Genomic DNA, 15,804 nt, shown 5'->3' with positions numbered 1-15,804 from the left:
AACTTAGAAATTGATTTACATAAAAATGCAGTAGATATGCGACCCCCCCCCCCCACATACACATCATACAATGCCTTGAAACTGCTCAAATAAAAACTTTATATTTAACGTTAGGCTTGAAAAAACGCACGATTTTTCACGCAAAAAATAAAAAAAAATTAGGAGTTATATTTTCTATACGAATTATGGCTTATTATATAGTTTATTTGAATAATAAATAACTATTTTTGCAAGTCATTAACTTTGGAAAATTGAAAGAAATATCTAAAATCAAAATATAGGTTTTCTGTGAATTTTTATTGTATTGGATTTTATGATTTAAGATGGGATAAGATTAAAAAAAAGCATCAAAAAAGTATTTTAACTATATCATCTTTCCATTTGTAAATTTCTAAAATCAGCAGTCTTTTTCCACTACAATTATTTGTAGAATTTTTAAAATAAAGTAGTTATCGGGATAAAAGTAACCACGACAATACCTAGTGTCGTGTACATTCGCATTGAAAATTATTCATTTTTGTTGTAAAGCTTCACATTTTTATGTATTGATGTTGAAAATATCTCGACCACAATCAACTTCCTTATGTTTGAATATAATCCGTAAGATACTAATTTTGTCATCCCTGCGAGGCGCAGTGGTAAAGCCGTTTGATCAAGAGCCTCTGATTCTTACCTCGCGGGCTCAAATCCCACTCTGGGACGTGAAAAAGGGTTGAGGCCGTGTAAGCCGATGTCCCTTGCTTCAGCAGGTGCTGGCAAAAAAAAAGATCTCTTGCTGCTCAATAACGCTGAATGCTGAATATAGGTCAAAATGTTTAGCTCTCTGGATCGGCAAGTACGTGGTCTTGTCTCCATAGGAGTTAAAACAACAAACAAACAAACGAAAACTAATTAGTACGCATGCATGCGTAGTAATGCGCAGTCGGTGGACATATTGGTATTGCACGCACGAAAACGATGTCTGGGGACATTCTCGCAAATGGCTGGGGCAATGTTGCTTAACTTTTCATAATGATATCATGCAGCTGTATTTGTGCAGAAAATATTTGTTTCAACCCAGATAGCAAGACTATGTTGGGCCAACATTGGCAAAAGGTTGTATGGTTGGCGTTGGGGGAACAACGTTGGGTCAACGTTGGACCAATGTCACCATGCCAACCTTCTCGACCATGGCAGAATTTCTATTTTGGCCCAACGTTGGTCCAACGTTAGCTAATTCCATTCACTTTTACTTCCCAAGGAAGGAGGGATGTTGATGTTGGCCCAACGTTGGTCCACTGTTTGTAATACACCCTTAAAGAAAGTGTTTTTTAAAGATGGTAGTAGAATGTTGGCCCAACGTTGGCCCAATGTTTGTAATACACCCTTAAATAAAGTGTCTTTTAAAGTTGGTAGTAGTATGTTGGCCCAACGTTGGCCCAATGTTTGTAATACACCCTTAAAGAAAGTGTTTTTTAAAGATTGTAGTAGTATGTTGGCCCAACGTTGGCCCAATGTTTGTAATACACCCTTAAAGAAAGTGTCTTTTAAAGTTGGTATTAATGTGTTGGCCCAACATTGGCCCAATGTTTTTAATACACCCTTAAAGAAAGTGTCTTTTAAAGTTGGTATTAGTATGTTGGCCCAACGTTGGCCCAATGTTTGTAATACACCCTTAAAGAAAGTGTCTTTTAAAGTTGGTAGTAGTATGTTGGCCCAACGTTGGCCCGATGTTTGTAATACACCCTTAAAGAAAGTGTCTTATCAAGTTGGTAGTAGTATGTTGGCCCGACGTTGGCCTGATGTAAGCACGAGTGTTCTTTCGTTTAGGTGTTTCAAAGATGGGTTATTTATATTGGGCTAACGCTGGCCCAATTTTTATACTGCCAGCTACTAAGTAAATGATGGTGTCATTTTTAGCTGCTGAGTTTAACGTTGGGACAACATTGGTTCTAATTAAGTTTTAATTTAGCTGCACATTCTGCAATAATTAAGAGGACATTCTATGTCCATGCTTTTAATTGGATGACTTTTTTGTTTTTAGATCTGATATTTTCAATATTTTAACTTTGAACTTAAGTGATCACAGCACCAAAGAGTGTTATATTATATTTTTTGAATTGTGCACATGCATGCTTATTTATTTGAAATAAAACCCTTGAAATAATGAATTTTTTTTCATGAGCGTTGTATTCATGAGAATTTAGAGAAGACTGAATAAGTTCTCAGGAACAGGATGTGAATGAAGCCTGCATATACATAAATCAAAATGACACAGCTTTATAATTAAAAACAAAAGTTAAGCGTTCGCTGAAGATAGGAGAGTCGCGCGGGAATCAAATTACACCAAACTGTGGAGTGAGTTGTCAGATTCAATTGCTCACAGGGTGTGATGCAGGGCAAGCAAGAAGAAGTGAAATTTAAATTTGTGGATTATACACTTGCTATAGCTGCATTTAGAAGCGATGTAAGTATATTTATTCTTATTTATTCAGATTAACTGTTAAAATTGATTCGGAATTCATCCTTTTCATTTTTTTGCACACGAGCTCTGTAAGTGTTAAATAACATCTTTTAACTTGTTTCCATCTAATTCTTAACTGTCTATTACACTGACACGATTGTAACAAGGAAATTAAGGTGTACTAATAGTATAATACATCATTCTCTTTATTAAAAGATTTAATTTAAGTAATATTTATTCATAAGTTGGACCAGTAATTGCATGTATTGTTTTTAATATCAAACTATTTTGTATTTTCAGTCAGAGACTGAAAGGAAAACAAATGTGGCGGTAAATAACAATGAAATCGAAGACAATGCATTAAGATGTGTATAAAGTACGAGTACGTATGACAAAGATCAAGATGAAGAAAACGGGAGGCGACGAAGGGACGGAAAAAGAGCGGGAATACAACAAAAGGACAGTAATAAAGGAAGTGAGCCCTGATTAAGAACTTTGAATTGATAACTTTTCATAATTTACCTCTATTGTCTATTTTAAAATTTATTTTGTAAATTATGATTGAATTGATGTATATAAAATATTTTCACAGTGAATCATTAGTAATGTTTTCATTGAACATGTCCATGTATGCATTATGAATGCAGATTGAATTGTGTATTAATTTTTTTAAATAGTCATAAAATAGGTTTATGTGAAACATCACTTAACCAATTGCAAATGTTTCTATGTAATAACTACTTGGCCAAACAATTTGCCATCTGACATTGTAAAAAAGGATCAACATTGGGCCAACCTAACCAACCAGTTGTTAAGGTTGGCTGTTAGTTGGCAAACACTAAAACCTACGTTGGCCCAACAATATGCCATCTGACATTTCAACATAGGGCCAACGTTGGGCCAACTTAACCAAACAGTTGTTAAGGTTGGCTGCTAGTTGGCATACACTTATATCTACGTTGGCCCAACAATATGCCATCTCATATTTCAACAAAGGGCCAACGTTGGGCCAACCTAACCAACCAGTTGTTAAGGTTGGCTGTTAGTTGTCATACAATTAAACCTACGTTGGCCCAACAATATGCCAACATGTTGGACCAACGTTGGGCCGATGAGCAAAATTACCGTGGGCCAACGTAAGGTTACCAACAGTGGGCCAACGTTGGCCCAATTATGTCTTGCTATCTGGGAATATAGCTACGGTTTTCATGGAAACGTAAAAAGTGAAGAAAATCGTCCAGAAGTGTTCTCGCTGATCCCCTACACAATCGTGATGAATCTTTATAGTAATTTTACATATAGACAGTGATTTAGATAAGCAAATGGCATTTAAAATGTTCAAACCACCCATCGTAAACATGGAAACAGAAAAAAGTAAGAAATGATTAAGTTCAATTTTCACAAACTTTGCAAGCAATTATTTTGAAACTTATGAAGATCGTTCCTTACATTCTATCAGAGTAATTCCTATTTAAAATTTTAGAATCTTTTGCAAAAAACTTGCGAATGAAAGAAACAGAAAAATGGTACTTTATTCACAGATATTATCCGAATTGGCTTTTGCAATTGTGATGTAAATGTTCAGAAATTATGCTTTGATACTTTATTTGTTCAGTCAATATAAAATTTCTAGCGAGCTCCACGAAATATTGCTACGTGGCAAGTCTGTGTGATTCAAACACCAATAACTCACAGAAAACTCAAAAGCATTCCTTAATATTTACATTTCCAATAAATTTCCCCTATGATTCTTTACAAAATAAAATGCAGTATATTTTCTCATGAACTACATTAGATATGTATCACGAATAAGCATGAATATCTCCATTGTTACGTCATAATACCACTCTTGTCGTCAAAAATATAGTGCACACTGTTTTGTTTTAAAAATGACAGTTGAACGGCGTAAATTTAAAGCAAGTCATCAGAAAAATAATGTAAATATAAGAAATGAATTTAATTTTTTGAAGATTCATGAGATATATGAACTACAACGCTTCACGCCGGCATATTTATCATGAAGCGCTAACGCGCTTCATGAAATATGCCGGTTTAAAGACGAATAATGACCCCCATCGAATAATGACCGGGGGTCATTTTTCGACAGCGAAAAATGACCCCCGGTCATTATTCGACGTAGAAAAATGACCCTTTTGCCTGTAGAAAAAGTGTCACTTCCCTAAAAATTTGCAGAACCCACGTGAAGAAAAATGACCCCCGTAGAAAAATGACCCCCTGTAGATTAAAGCTAAAATTTTTAGGGGGCAAAATAAAAATGGATAAAGAAGCATATTGGCCAAAATGCTCACCTGAGCTTATTGGGAATAAACTGATGATATGTTGATCTCATAACATTATACAATTATAGCTATATTTTAAGGTAAATGCAATGATTCTGATTCTAAAGAAGTAAAAGATTTATCAAGCCTTAAGTGTTAGGTAAACATTGTTTTTTGATGGTGGAAATCATCGAACTGACAGAAAAATCAGCAGTATTATATATTATTATATCCTCCGCTTGAAAAGCGGGAGGGTATATAGTGATCGAGATGTCCGTCCGTCCGTCTGTTACGCTTTGAGGTATCCATCTCTTATCCGCAAATCCTCATATATAAAAAGATGTGTTTGTGAAACAGCTTTGCCCCTGTATGGCAACAAAGCGAAGATTAAACTTTTCTTAAATGCAATTTAAATATATTGTTACCCAAAGTAGGGTCTTCTCACAAGAAATACAACTGCAAAATAGAAAAGCCCTAGCACCACTTGTTCAAAAGTAATGGTTAAGGATAAGTTTTTGAAAGGTAGGTCAAACTCAAAGGCCAAAGTTGATGATTTCTTAAGAAAATGTTTTATGTAACAAGGATTACATATGTTAAGTATGAATACCCTAGCCCTTACCGTTCAAAAGTTATGGCCAAGGAAAAAAGAAAAATCATAAGTACGGAAAACTCCAAGGTCAAGGTCAAAAGGTCAAGGTTTTTAGTATCCAATGAAAGGTAATGCCAAAAAACTACATATTTGAAGTATGAGAGTACTAGTATCTACCGTTTAAAAGTTATGGCCAAAGTAAAAATTTGGCATTTTTGTGTAAAATGGAACAAACTCCAAGGTAAATGTCAAAAGGTCAAATTTGGTGGTACCCAAAGTAAGGTCTTGTCACAAGGAATATACATATTAAATATGAAAGTCATAGCTCCAATAAATGAAAAGTTATGGTAAAGGTTAAGGTTTTTGCGGACAAACAAACCGCCAGATAGACAGACGGACATACAGACGAACACGATAAAACTATATACCCCCCGAATCTTCGATTACGGGGACATAAAAAGAAATGGTCTTCAATTAACTTGTCATATTAATATACATTATAAAGAAGACGTTACAACAATGAAAATGTTTGTTCTGATTTTTATATTAAATTCTCTGAAAAATATACTCAGAACTGAGTAAAAGGTTGGAGTAAAACAAGAATTAACTTAAGGTAGAACCTATGTCGGAAAAGTCTTTGTCACAAGATTTTCAAACTTTTCAAAATGATTAATTAGTACTTGCTTATCAATCAGTTAAGATATCATGATATGTTTTTTAATCTAGAACAGGCTGTGAAACTTGGTATGGTATTTACATACTGCGACTTCACATTTTCAAATATTTTTAGGGGTACTTGTCTGTTGTCATAAAGGGAATATGAAAAATCACAAAAATACTTCTTCAAACATCGTCGTTTATAAACTTTTTAAACTGAATAATATTAAACAATATTTTATCAAGAATAATTTTTTTTATTCAATTAACATAAAAGATAAGTCCACCATTAAAAAAAATAGTCAAATGAACTCTATTATTTTTAGTCAATTATTCACCCTATATTTGTAAATATTTTTTAGAAGTCTTTGTCACAATGTTTTCAATCTTCAATATGATGAAGAACATAGCCAAATGATTACAAAACATGATTAAAATATATACCTTTAACCTCTAACTAATGAAAGATAGGCTATATACCGATACTCATATTCTTGACCTTTTTGCACTTACACGGGATTAAATAATTAAATGACTGTTTGGGGTTACTTTCAGATTAAATATTTATCAGAAATTGTACTTTTACTTTAAAAAGATCATATTTAATAGAAAAATTGTAATAAAACACCAAGAATATGAATAGGTAACAAATAATTGTTAAAAGGAATGCACATCATTTCATTATAGATATCACAAAAATGTACACACGATCAAACGATCTACAACACGTACATCTTTGACTTAGACACATTTCATCAAGATATTACACTATATAGCTGGCAACTAAAGATTTCTTTTGATTTATGCATTCCTTCAAAATGGTTACATACCATTCAAATTATTACGAAAGTTGTATGTACATTGTAATTTCATTACACTAAATAGTCTTGGGTTTGTCAACTTCAGGTCTAGATCTAGTAAATAAAAGGTGCCTACATATTTTCTTTTATTCCAGAAATATATTGCCATTAAGCATTATAAACCAAAAAATATATGAATTGAATTAACATTATGTTGGCATGATTGAATTCTGTGAATTTCAAAATGCAGTATTTTCTACCATTTTTATTGAAGCTGTCAAGTACGGGAAAAAGTGGCATTGAATTAATGGGTTAGCACAGGTTAAACACATTTACCAGTTACGAAGTAGGTTCTTCGTTAAAAGAAATGTAATGAATACTGTGTGCTAAATCAAAAGTTTATGTCTACATGTATAGTTTTTGCATTAGAATGACTGTGTATTTTACACTAGCCCATAGCTTTACAGAGCATATTTCTAGGTCTTATACTTACCCCACCCCCTTTCTTATCTAGTAGGAAGTCGATATTGAACAAAGGGAAAAAAAAACACCCTACCTTAATTTTTCTATAAGAAGAAATTAAAAATAAGCTAAAAATAATCTACTATTCTACTGATTTTTAACTGTTACTTTGCCACAATACTTTCAAGTATACCTCATTTAAAGTATGCTTTAATCATGGCGAAGTAAATTATGATATGATAGTACTTGTGTGAAGGCTTAACTTCATTTCAATGTTTTATCTAGAGCCTCTTTCAGAATTATTGAAAGGTATAGAGTTTTATTCATATTTTTGCTTTTCATTTATTTTCTTTTGTTTTGTTTTGATTTAACGTAATGTCCTCTTTCGGGGGGGGGGGGGGGGGGGATAAAAATTTCCTCCTCTTTCATTGTCAAATTGGATTTGTCAAACCTAAACAAACTCAAAGTTGAAATGACCCGTCGGACAATTTAATTTTTCCTATTAAAGAGTATTTAAACCTGATTTTTGCATGGTTTGATTTCTAAAAACAAGTGGAATATCATTCTTTAAGCAAACATTATAAGGAGGAATACTAAAAAGAAATTTTATTTACTTGACAATTAAAGAATCTCTTTTCAAACACAATTTTAGCATTGAAAGACTACGTGAATCTATTAATTATTTCATACGACTTTTTGTATTTTTCTGGTTACAGAAAATGTAAAAATTAGTTTCGCTGTAAAAAAGATAGCAAAGAGTGTATATTTTGTATCACTTTAAAGGGGGTCATTTTTCAATGAGGGTCATTATTTTATAGGACTAACATATAAAATAATGACCCCTAGGACCCTTTTTCTACAAAAAATGATTTTTTTCTACGGGTGGGGGTCATTTTTTGTCGTTGAAAAATGACCCCCCGGTCATTATTCGATGGGGGTCATTATTCGTCTTTACACCGGCGTGAAGCGTCGTAGTTCATAACCTCATGAATCTTCAAAAATTAAATTCATTTCTTAATAAACAATCTGATTTAAAATAGGCAATTTTTAAATTATAGAGCTGTGTCTGAGAGTTAAATTTTTCTTCCAAAAAATTAGATATCGGAAAACATGTATGAAATTGCAATGTTCTTGAATATTAGGAAAATTTTTAAAAAATGCTATTTTAGATCAGATGTTGCACTCTACATGACATTTTCAAGAAAAAACAATGCTCGAAAGATAGACCGTATTTGAGTGTTAGTCAATAAAATGCAAGTGATACTGGAATGACGTTAATGGTAATCTAACAACCAAGCCTTGTGATAAACGGGTTGACTACAACTTTTCAATATTCAACTTCCCTAACTAATGCAGTGCATACGGAGTTGATATCTCAGTTGATTCGATACGCAAAAGCATGCTTTGCGTATTAACGATTTCTAAAAGGAGGTAAATTATTGACAAACAAGTTTTTGAAAAAAAAGAATATCAGCAATTTCGTTTAAAGTAATCATTTCGTAAGTGATATGGTCGATACAATGACTTTTTGATAAAATACAATAGATCATTTAGTCAAATACTTACTAACGTTTTTAATACTAATTATTAATCCATAATTTACACACTGAATTGTCAAGTTGTTTCGTCATTTCCCGATCACGACAAGGAGTGCACGGCGGGTGTGACTAGTCGGCAGGGGACCTCCTTGGCACCTGATCTACTCATATTTTGTATTGTTTAATGGATGTTTGATATTGACATATTGTCAAATAAATATGTTCAAAACAAACAAAGATAAAACTACTATTCGTTATCCCATATGTTTCATGCATAAAATGAACCTACCTCTTTTCACAGATAAAAAGACAACATACCTTAAGTACTGATTTTATTAGATTTAATTCGACCAATTTATTTTAGAACCAAGATTCAGGTGAAGGTCAATATCATCCAATACATGTATTAAAAAACAATGTTGGCAATGACCTATGTGATGTCAACTCCAATTTACAAAAGATTGAATATTTTCTTTTTACATAAACTGATGTTAACATATTGTATCTATAGTTGATACATGTACTACCGATTTGGCGTAAATGAATTTGATATAAATAATTAATCTTAACGAGGCCGAGTCTACTTATTTCTACCCTAGGGATTTTGATTATTTTTCAATTTATTGTCATCAAAATGATGATATAGGCCTCGCCGCCTCTCAAGATGAACCACTTGTTGATACCCTGGATCTTAAAGGACGCGATAAAGCCAATGGTTTCTACAAAGTAGGCTATGCTGCAAGGCACGATGCAAAATGAAGAAAAATATCTCTGTTTCATTCGCAGCTGTAGCATATTCAAAACAGTGTTTTTACTACTTTGACAACTTTTAAATTGCTACACACTATGCATTTTGTCATGTCATTATTATCCAGAAAATCATGAAGATTTCCTTTCATATCTTGTACACTCTCAGGCTAGGGAGTACCTATTGTAAGCTCTTTTTTTAACTATTAATCCTCAAAAATTTGAAAAGAAATGTAAATGAAATTGAAACATAACAACAACAATTAATACTTAGTCTAAAACAAGTTTTTTTAAAAAAAAAAATATTTTACTCATGATTTTATACATGTTACCATTTAAGAAATCTTTTAGTAAATTTAGCATAAAAATAACGGAATCAAGATTATCATTTCCATTCAAAGTTGTTCAATTATAAGGCGGATTGAATCTTTCAAACCCTTACATCTTAGTTTAAAAGAGACAGGCAAATTTTTAAATATTTGATCGGGTCACAAACCAAAAAAGAGTACATCCTAAAAGAAAACCCACATATTCCGCTCTTCCTAGAAGATATCCCTTTTCAACAAGAATAAACAATGCAAAATCCCCCTCCCCCCTAAAAAATCTAAAGTCATGATAAGTCATATCTCATTGGGGGAAAGCAATAAAACAGGATGACAGTACACTACAAATTAAAGAAATTAATCTTATCTACATATTAGCTGAATTTGTAAAATGCATAAAATATGATTTGCGCAATACCTTCTTACTATGTACAATCTGACTCATACATTCTACTTCATTTTAAATGTAATGAGGAAAATTTCTGAGTAAAACAATTATAAACAATTATAAATTAGAAAAAAAAATAATACACATGTACGTCAATGAAGAAAATATGTTAGAATACGTAAAGAAAATTACAACCATCTATACATAAGCTCATTTGTTTTCGTCGTCCTCCTTACACCACTTTTTTAACTTTTGGAATGATTCATACACAACACCGAGAAAGAAAATAGAACCACCACATATGCTAGCTCCAATTAACACTTGTTGCCACATGGGTAGCTTTTTAAAATTTTCCCACGTAGATAATTCTTCTTCCTCTCCTGCCACTGTCGTTGTTCTGGGAATGAATATTTTACTATACCGACAGGATATGAAGTTCTTGGCGAATTTATAATTGAAATGAGCTTTTCCATAAATAGTGGTGTAATGTTTAGAAAAGTCACTTGACGCAGAAAAGGTCAAATCTAAGCCATTCTCTGGTTGAAACAGTTGATGCAATTCTAGTTTATAGAGAAAAGAATCAGAGTCATTTACCAATGAATTGCTTTTTTCAGGAAACCAAATGACAGTGACATAGTTTTTTTCCTGAAGTTTGAGTACCATCATAGAAGGAAGTTTGCCGGATGCTGTAATATTACCCTGTATTTCTTTTTCTGTCGCTATTAAAGTGAAAAAATACCATGGAAATTCCTTCTTAAGACGATTAGCAATTGATTTTAAATTGTTGTTTTCACCAACAATATAATAAATCCTGTCCACATCTTCATTCTGATCACAAGAGTCTTTATTTTGACAGCGTAAATATACACGTTTTAAATGACCGAAAATTAACGACGTTTTATTTTTGCATTCCCCACTTACGGACGTAGCATTCGTAAACTTTATACTTTCCGCCATCGAAATTGAAACGCATCCTTTCATATAAAGACCAAAAATGTATTTGAAGACGGACGTGATTTCAGTTCCATTGCATACTCCAGATTTTGATATAATTTCATCAAAAAGGGATTGCTGATCAAATGTTATCGCCTTTCCGTGCAAAATATCTCCAATTTCCAGGAGGTATTGCAGTTTTCCATAACATTCTAAAATTCTATATTTAAAAACTGTTGAGTGCGGATCTTTCAAAAATGATAAATAGTTATGATAACAATTTTCGATTTCTCTTCCGTCCTCAGCTACCTGCTTTTGTAATATTGATATCTGAATTATTTTTGGAATTGAAGATACAATTTTCTTGACGACATCTAATTGAACAGAAAGAGTGTTTAAGCTTGTTTCCAAGTGTCGAAGAGATTTCAAAATTTCCGAATTAACCTTGGCATCAATGGTATCAGAGAGGAATGATATTGCTTCACCAACGCCGGGAACTTTCTCTACGAGTTTGGTTGCAATATCTTCGACTGCTTCCAGCTCCGGAACATCGTAATTGCTCTGCAATGTAGTAGTGAATGTTGCCAGTCCTGTATACACTTCTTGAACGGATCCAACAGCTTTGTGAATAGACACAACACTTTGAATCTTGAACACACAGAGAACCACAACACAAACTAATTTCCAATTTGTCATTCTAAAGAAACAATTTTTTTAAATTGATTATGTAAAAATGCAGTTTTAGAATGGAAGAAATTAACATGGATGAGTAAGTAAACAGCATACACTTACTTCTTTACGGTGTAGCCTTCCATCTTTTTGTGATGTTATTCAATGCAGTACACTGAATAAAAAGGTCGTCTGCATTGTTTTGAATTACCAATTCGTGATAAAACCTTAGAGTGTAGTTTGAATAATTGAAGTAGCGTAGTTAACTTATCTTTCCAATGTTTAAAAGATTTGATAATCTGCAAAATTTTTGCACAGTTATGATTACAGTTTCCTTTTGAATGATATGCAAACACAATATGTCGCAAGTTGTCGTGGGAATTATTTTTGAGCTGATAATATATATTTCTGTGTACTGATAAAAGTTTTTGCGATCAAGAACACACTAGAAAAGATTAAGCAAGCAAGGTCATTACATCGACTTCAGTTTTTAGGTGCAAGACTCTGAATATCTGAAATGAGGTTTTAATATGATAGAAATGTCCTTATTCACCATTATTACCTTTTTATCTAGCTAATTTAAATGATTGTCTTTTTGTAGAATAAACATTTCTCAGTTAAATAATTATATTTTGCAACTTTTCAAAAAGAATTTCATTTCAGATTTTAACGTACTGATTTGTTAGCCTAACTAATCCTTGACCCAAAAAATTTGCAAAGTTATGGGAGATTTACAAGAAGATTATACGAACTTGTATTTCGTTTTCATGATTTTTTGTCTGTGAAACCTTTCATTGTGTTTACAAACCCAAACGGCTAGCTATCGGTACGTATGTCACCAAGATCAATAGAAGAATACAATTCTCGAATTTTAAAAATTATTGAAAAATCCACAGCATCAGATTCCAGTAAAAACAAAAACACGGTCCATATACGATATACTCTCCCGGCGAGCGAGCAAAAATTGGACCAGCAGCTGCCATTCGAAAATTAAAATTATAATTTCCTGAATTGAAAATGTCCACAACCAGATATTTTCAAGATTTCTACAAGCTTAAGTTAATCAAAGTACTGAAAGTACTCATGGGAGTTGAACATGGTGTAAAATAAAATCTTCGATCGGGAGGTTAAGTGAGTGAACAATATCATTATTTCAAATACAGACAGCTGTTTCAGATTTTTGTGTTGCAACAATCTTAAGAAAGACATTCAGAGACATTGAATAGCAAAAAAATGCATGGGCCATAATGCTTTCCTGCCTACATTAGTCCTTTTTTATACTCCTGCTTGAAAAGCAGGAGGGTAATTATTAATCGGGATGTCCGTCCTTCTGTTTGTTACGCTTTAGGTATACCCAACTCTTATCCGCAACTCCTCTTACACCACTGAATGAAATTTTCATAGAATCTGTATTACCTATTTCCGTTGTGCACCTATTACATTTTCATCCTACACATATTTTGGGTTTCCAATTGCAAAACATTTACACTACCATTATATTCATATTAGAGGCGGTTGATTTTCAAATTTATTATAAAATTTTCCTTGGCACCTTTACCCATGTGTTATGAAAATTTCAGTTTCATAGAAATAATATCAACGTTAATAAAATGTGGATTTTATACAGCATCTTTTTAAGAACTAACAGGTTTGTTATATAAAACGTCTCTGTGAATATAAATGTCTTTCAAATACACGAAGTCAACATTATACATGGAGTAGAGTCAGAACTTAATTTCTTTTAATATTGTGAAGAAAAAAGCAATACCAAGTTAAAAACAAATATTTAATGACCAAACATAAAAACAGAGGTATATGTGAGAGTTTGTGTGCGTACAAATTATCTGGTATGTAAAAGAGATTTTCCTTTTCCTTTAAAAAAAAACCCCTTCATTTTGATGTTTTTAATCGGGATTCTACGAAAACATTGGTGTCCGTTTTTGGTTTTCACATTTATAACAGAGTGCTAGATTTACCGCATTTTGGCAGGTGATACTGCTGATTTAGCAATAAATACGCATGTTTCCAAAAAATTTTCTGCCTTAATTAATGAATTAATTTAAACCAAGAAAATGTTCCTGAAAAGTTTGAATAAATTCTTTGCACCGGTAAAAAAGAAATTGCTAAAAATCCATTATCCGGGACCGTCGACTAGAGTTAACGCATGCCGTCAGTATTTAGAGTTGTCGTTCATATCTCTTTCAGTGTTTATAGATGACGCTACACTACAAATGAGTTCCATTACGAAAAACCTTTGAGGTTCTTTATAATTTAGTTTTACTTTGAACGAATTCTAATATTCAAAATAAGATTACTTCATCATTACATTTACTTACATTTCAAATTATAAAAATTCAATTCAGGAGAAAATAACATGAACTATTTGTGGCGGATGTTTATGAACGTTTTCTGGTGAATATCATCGGAGTAAATAGGTCGACACAGAAGCCTCGCTTTCGGCTATATATAATAAACACAAATTACTGTGCATGTTAAATGTGTGATGACTAAAGGAGATTGAACATAGTTCAACTCCCACAAAACCGAAAGAGAAAATTTGACTTCAGGGGGCCGACTGAGGTTTTATTGTGTTAAAACAAACATAAGCAAAACTCTTCATTTTTATACCATATATAATTTACATTAACTTAAGTGTATATGCCAAGTTTGGGGAAAATCTACCGTCCAGGTATTTTAAGGGACCGCCTCAAAATACAGGTACATTTACTATAGGATAATATAGGAAAATTCCAATTTCAGCACCTTATGCAAATTATACAAATACTACAACAGGTTTTTTGTTTAAACTATAATATTTAATGAGTAATACTATATTGCAAATTATATCTAAGAAATACAAAATTCTACCGTCTTGTTACATGTACCATGGGGGCATCTCAAAATGCCAAAAATTAACAAATTTTCCTGTTTTTTAAAAAGTACTGTTTAATATGACTGGCACAAAGGATTTACATGTATATGAAAACATATTAAAAATAATGGAGATATTTTCAAATTTCTATGTTTCTAATTTCAAGAGCGTGCGTTTATTAATTTTACTTTAATAACATTTTGATTACCCCTTTCTTTAAGTGCTTCAGTTTATCATAACGTCAAAAAGACAATGAAACGACGTAAACCTACCTATCAATTGCAAAATCGGTTTAAAAATCAGTTATATAAAATTGTAATTGCATTTTAAATCTATTATTTCTTAATTTGCTTTAATTTAGTTAATTAAGAAAAAAATTGCTTAAAAACAGTAAAACAGTAAATACGATTCATTTAACTATGATGCACGAAATAATGCGCAATGAAAACTACAGTCGGCCCCCTTAAATGGGAGAGTGTCGTGTCACAGAAATTCAAACTAAAAAACGAGGTCGTAGAACTCTATTGTCAGATGAAATGGACCATCAGGTACAAATACACATTACAAACTTCAGAATATTTGGTGGGGTTATAAATACGGCAATAGTGCACGCTGTAGGAATGGTTGAGGACAAACGCCTTCTATTGGAAAATGCTGGTCCCATAAGCCACTACGTCAAACTGGATAATGGAGACGCAGGGCCCACCAAAAATTTTGATAATAGACTTCAATAAAAAGCGTCAGATAATGACAGTCTTTTTAGGTACGTAATTTTTTACACTTAATAATTAATTATAACTAACATTTCTTTAAATTTTATTTTACAAACAAATAAGCAAATCCCTTATGCTTGTATCAAAGTCATTAAATAACTACCGGGGAAACAACTAATTGTATTAATTAAGCCCCCTGTATTTTGTAGGCACTCTTATACATGGATACCTACACAGCTAGGCTACAGAGGAAGAACTTCTGCATGTCACCCTTCATAGGACTTTTCATTAGCTTGGCATAAAAGGCAAAGTTCCAACCACTGGGCTAATAACATGATACAGCTTTAGTATCTATTCAAGATCTATTTGAACAAATACATGTAATTATTAT

At 32.5% G+C, this 15,804-nt stretch overlaps 1 long non-coding RNA gene across 1 annotated transcript; it reads left to right on the top strand.

Annotated features, from left to right (window-relative positions):
• Nucleotides 1–2,344: 2,344 nt before the first annotated feature.
• LOC134263328 (uncharacterized) lies at nt 2,345–3,039 on the top strand. Its single transcript, XR_009991239.1, has 2 exons — nt 2,345–2,446; nt 2,744–3,039. It is a non-coding gene; the product is annotated as an uncharacterized LOC134263328 (long non-coding RNA).
• Nucleotides 3,040–15,804: the final 12,765 nt, after the last annotated feature.

Source organism: Saccostrea cucullata, unplaced genomic scaffold, assembly GCF_032062105.1.
Source record: "Saccostrea cucullata isolate Sc308-1 unplaced genomic scaffold, CSIRO_AGI_Scuc_v1 ctg942, whole genome shotgun sequence".
NCBI classification, from domain to species: Eukaryota; Metazoa; Mollusca; class Bivalvia; order Ostreida; family Ostreidae; genus Saccostrea; species Saccostrea cuccullata.
The sequence above is the reverse complement of the archived record's forward strand: the minus strand, read 5'-3'. Positions and strand labels throughout refer to the sequence as shown.